Below are 5,781 nucleotides of genomic sequence, written 5' to 3'. Positions count from 1 at the left end.
TGTCATACCTATAAGGGGGAGTGCAAACAGATCTGAAAATTAAAAAGTGAGAATGTCTCGTTTCCCAACAAAATATCTTTGTGTGCACAAACGCACGTATATATATTTTAAAACATTTAACTTGTTGGACAGACGATACTGAACTTTATCCACCGTTAAAAAAATTATTTGTTTACTTATCTTTGACAAGTTGCCAACTAAAAAATGTGATGAAATCTGCTAATGATCAAAAATGAAGATGTACTGAGTGCATTAAGTATTAATAATATCTGATTTTAATGTCTTTCCTTCCTGAACTGATTAAAGCATGAAACCCCCCCATCGTCTGTGTGTGTATTTTAACTACGAGGCCCACAGGTATGTGCACAACTGACGTTTTTTTTGCTGAGGGGCAGATTTTCAGGGTTTATCTAATAGGTTTTTCTCATTTTCTCAAAACAAACCGAAAACCTACCACATGAACTGACATTTCGGACAACAGAGAGGTCCTGACTTTATGCCAGCTGTTTCCGTTTGTCCCTCTCCTGTTACAACAGAGCGTACCCTCGCCCTCAAAGCCAGTTCCACAAAGGGTGTGTTTAATTTGTTTAGTTTGGAAAGGCTCGGCTGGTCAGCACACAGCCCTGACCTTTCCTTAAAAGGTTTGAGATGAATTGGAACACCCGTTTTGCTCAAAATCAGTCCTCTTCTCCAACACTCTATAACCTAAAATCAATTTCAACAAACCATTTCCACAGAGAGCAGAACAAGTCACTGAATTTTGAAAGGTACTTGATATCATACATGTCTAAGCAAAGAACAACTTATCTTCTCATGGAGCCACAAAACAAGTTATTTTCACGGTTTCCCTTCAGTGTAACTGCTAATGATCTTTCTATAAAATACCACGCACCATGCTTTTTGTGTCAGGGTTAAATGTGCATTTAAGATCAACTGAGGTCAGCAGTTCAAGGTTTGAACTTCAAGGGCAGCAGAGGGCGCCGTTTGGTTTAAATCAAAGTCCATTTCACACTTTTTCACCTGCAGGTCAGTCTAAGGTTTTCATGCACACACCATTTCAGTCAGATTGCAGTCAGTGAGCAATAAAAACATCCATCCAAGCATTAATTGTTCATTTCTAAGTGGAACTTTGCCGGTGTCGAATTCAAACCTGCACCTTTATATCCCCAAAGAAGACAACCTACAATAATTTAAGTTTTGTTGCTAAAACTCAAACCTCATTCCTCTGGCTTATGTGTGTGTTGTTGAAGATTTTTAGGTTAGTTTCATCAAACATTGCAGAGTTGCAGACAGTAATTTGGGTGAGACAAGGGACTTCACTGTGGATTTGTCATTTAATACATTTTGCTGACTATTGAGATGTGACATCTAGTATCCAAAGTTTAATGAAGTAGGACACTAAGAGCCTTCATGGAGAAGTCTATGGAAGGCAGCTCTCGAGATCAATTCAAAGCCAACTGTTCAGGTTACCATCAAGTGTGGCATCTACCAAGGAGATGCTCTGTCCCCGCTGCTGTTCTGCATAGGCCTGAACCCCCTCAGCTGGATTATCACAAAGAGTGGACATGGATACCGGTTCAAGTGGAGAAATCCTCAGCCACCTTCTCTGCATGGACGATATCAAGCTGCATGCCGGCACTGAGCAAGACATCAACTCACTCAGACTTCAATAGAATATACAGCATCGGCATGTCTTTTGGACTGGATTCATGCAGCCGAATGATATCTAAGAGAGGCAAGATGGGTCTGGCAAGAGTCAGAGCCACTATCCAGGATGAAAAAACAAATATCCAGGAATTCATCAGGCAGATGACAGCCAGAGATAAACTGCCAATTGAGTGTCTCAGGCTGCTGAAACCCAGGAAAGTCGAGGAGAAACCATCATGGAAGGATAAGTCTCTGCACGAAACGTACCACCGACAGACTGAAGAAGAGGCTGTTATCAATAAGTCCTATCAGTGACGAGAAAAGGCTGGTCTGAGAGACAGAGACAGCACAGGGGCCCTAATCATGGCAGCTCAAGAAAAGGCATCGAGCACAAGAGCAACAGAGGCTGGGGTGTACAACACCAGAAGGGACTCCAGGTGCAGGCTGTGCCAAGAGGCCTCTGAGACATAGTAACAGGGTGTAAGATGCAGGCTGGTACGGCAGACATGGAACGTTGTATTTCATTAATAAGCTTGACACTCTATTAAAGAACCAAACAAAGCGCTCTGTAATGAACTGAAAAGCCCCGCTTTAACTCTGTAGTTTGAAGGTGAACATGACTGAAAAGCAGGAAATGTAACACCACACTCAAACTGCCAGATGAAAAAAAACTAAAAAAAAAGCTTTTGAAGCATATTTCCTGTTTCCTCCCAGATGCACCGGTTTAACCAATGTGCTGCAAGAGCAAGAGCTGACAAGCCAACTGGCTTGGAAAAAAAAAAAAAAGAACAGAAGGCTTCAGATTCTTGCTTGACGCATTAATTAGTGACACATTCACAGTTGCCAAGAGGTGAAATGGCACAGCAAGAAAATCAGCTGGATTCAGTAAAATTCTCTTGTTCGATCTGTCTGGATCTACTGAAGGATCCGGTGACCATTCCCTGTGGACACAGCTACTGCAAGAGCTGTATTAAAACCCACTGGGATGAAGAGGATCAAAAAGGAATCCACAGCTGCCCTCAGTGCAGGAAAACGTTCGCACAGAGACCTGCACTGGAGAAAAACATCATGTTAGCAGAGTTAGTGGAAGAGCTGAAGAAGGCTGGACGTCAAGCTGCTCCAGCTGATCACTGCTATGCTGGACCTGAAGATGTGGCCTGTGATGTCTGCACTGGGAGGAAGCTGAAAGCCATCAAGTTCTGTCTGGTCTGCCCAGCTTCTTACTGTGAGAAACACCTCCAACCTCACTGTGAAGCTCCACCTTTAAAGAAACACAAGCTGGTCGACCCCTCTGAGAAGCTCCAGCAGAACATCTGCTCTCATCATGATCAGGTGATGACCATTTTCTGTCGTACTGATCAGCAGAGTATCTGTTATCTCTGCTCAATGGATGAACATAAAGACCATGAAACAGTCCCAATGGAAGCAGAAAGGACTGAGAAGCAGAAGGAGCTCGAGGGGAGTCGACAACAAATCCAGCAGAGAATCCAGGACCGAGAGAAAGATGTGAAGCTGCTCCAACAGGAGGTGGAGGCCATCGACGGCTCTGCTGATAAAGCAGTGGAGGAAGCTGAAGCAGGAGATCTCTGAGCTGAAGAGGAAAGACACCGAGCTGGAGCAGCTCTCACACACAGAGGATCACAACCAGTTCCTACACAGCTACCCCTCACTGTCTGCACTCAGGGAGTCTACACACTCATCCAGCATCAAAGTTCGTCCTCTGAGGTACTTTGAGGATGTGACAGCAGCTGTGTCAGAGCTCAGAGAGAAACTACAGGACGTTCTGAGAGAGCAGTGGACAAACATCTCACTGACCGTGTCCGAAGTGGATGTTTCAGTGTCAGCCGAAGAGCCGAAGAACAGAGCTGGAATGTTAAGATACGCACGTAAGATAACACTGGATCCAAACACAGCAAACGTGTATCTGTTATTATCTGAGGGGAACAGAAAAGCAACAGCAACGAAAGAAAAACAGTCTTATTCTTATAATTCAGACAGATTCACGAGAAGGTGGCAGGTTTTGAGTCAACAGCGTCTAAGTGGACGTTGTTACTGGGAGGTGGAGTGGAGTGGGAGAGAAGTTGAAGTGGCTGTCACATATGGGGATATCAGAAGAGACGGAAACTCAGATCAAAGCTCATTTGGATCCAACTTTAAATCTTGGGCATTATGTTGTGACAGCAACTCTTACTCAGTTTGCTACAATTACCATTTTTTTGACACCTCAGGTCCTCTGTCCTCCAGAGTCGGAGTGTTTCTGGACCACAGAGCAGGTGTTCTGTCTTTCTACAGCATCTCTGACACCATGACTCTCCTCCACAGAGTCCAGACCACTTTCACTCAGCCGCTCCACGCTGGAGTCTGGCTTTCACGTGACGAGGCCACGCCCACCGCTGCCGAGTTCATTAAGCTCAAATAGAGCAATCACAGTGACAGAGGGTGGGTTTTACATTCCTAACACCGTTTCTTCATCAGCAGAGATATTTTCAGGAGGTATTTTAGAAGTTTGTCAACATTTTTACTAGAAGAGTACTAAAAAAAACACAAACTCAACTTTTAAAGTGGGAAAAATGTCAGATTTGTGTAAAATAACAAAAAAATGACCATGGAAGATGTTTTGTTTTGAAGTAATATTGTAGATACTTTACATGCAACAGATAATAAACCTGTAGGTAGGCAGACTTGTCTTGTTGGTAACAACAGAGAAATGAGTTTGAATTGTTCTACATTTCATGTTTCACCTTTGTGCTTCAGGGTATCATTTTCTATTGAGTGTTAAACTGATCACGATTGAATGTAATATAGAAATTAACGGGAGCTGCTCTGATAGGGGAGCTAAAAAAAAAAAAAAGAGTTGAACACCTACATTTTTGTCATCATTTACATTCTCTTAAAGATGTGATTGCTGTATTTTTCAATCTGTATTTCAATCTGCTGTATTTCAAAATCGAATTGCCGAGTTCTCGGGAATTGGTAGTTCTTGGTATTTCTATTTATGTTTGTGTGTGTGTGTGTAATAGGCCATTGTTATTTGATGCATGTAATTTGAAAGAGTTATCTAGATTTACTCAAATTATTCTTTGTAGAAGTAATGTACTTAAAGGGAAAGAGGTCAAAATAATAAACAGAAGAAGAGGAAGAAAATAATAAGCAAAAAGTAAAATTATAGGCAGCACAAGCTCTTAGGTTACGGCATACGTACCACAAGTAAAGTGGAGATGCATCTATTAAAGGTCTGTAATGAGAGCCTCGGAACCCTCGGGCATTTCAAACAGAAGGAGCCAACCAGCAGCTGACACCAGGCCAACCCTGACAAATCATCACATTGGGACAAATAACCGCAAATAACTGACGGGAAAAACTCTTCAACAAAAGAGAAAGAGCAGAGTATAAGTGAACATCTTCCTCATCATTTTATATCCATCTTCTATTTTACCTTTACTAATAATCTCTGTCCCTGCATCTATCGATACCTTTTTCTACCTCTTTTTTTTTTTAAATGTGACTCTTTATCTTTCTATGGAGAAAAGGAAACTTTAGCGATCCCCAGTGGTTCCCAAAACTAAAATAAAAAATAACTATAGAAATATATGTACTGTACATGTCCCCTCTTCCGGTGAGTCATTGTAGAAGGTTACTGTGGTGGGCAGGGATGACCTCCTGCACTGGTCCTTGTTGCAGTAGAGAAGAAGACTGAAGAAACTCAATTCTTTGACCCTTATGTAGGTGTTCAGTGTTATTATTCAGCAGCTTGTTCAACATTTTTCTTTCCACAAACAGCTATAATGGCTTCAGAGCCGTCCTCTGCACAGAGCCAGGGGGATTTCTCAGTTTGTTCTCTTCCTTTGACTCACTGGCTCCGATGCTTCCGCCCCTGTATTATAAACTGCTACAAAGCAAACAGCACATCTAAAATGTACAATCACATCTTTCTACGACATATCCACATCCGTCTATATCACATTTATATTTACCTGGTCACTATATCGACATTAACCTCTTCCTAATATATCTACCTTCCTAATATATCTACATCTGTCTATGTTTGAACCGTTTACTCGTGGCAGCTGTACAACAAACATACAGTATTCTAAAAAAGAAATATAGTCAAAGAGTCGTTTTTTTTTGTTTTTT

The 5,781-nt window shown here is 41.9% G+C and overlaps 1 pseudogene; it reads left to right on the top strand.

Annotated features, from left to right (window-relative positions):
- The first annotated feature begins 2,480 nt into the window (after positions 1–2,480).
- LOC140281455 (tripartite motif-containing protein 16-like) lies at positions 2,481–4,178 on the top strand (annotated as a pseudogene).
- The last annotated feature ends 1,603 nt before the right edge of the window (positions 4,179–5,781 follow it).

Source organism: Leuresthes tenuis, unplaced genomic scaffold, assembly GCF_036924035.1.
Source record: "Leuresthes tenuis unplaced genomic scaffold, fLeuTen1.0.hap1 SCAF_22, whole genome shotgun sequence".
NCBI lineage: Eukaryota > Metazoa > Chordata > Actinopteri > Atheriniformes > Atherinopsidae > Leuresthes > Leuresthes tenuis.
Note: the sequence above shows the minus strand (reverse complement) of the source record. Positions and strands in the feature narration are given on the sequence as shown.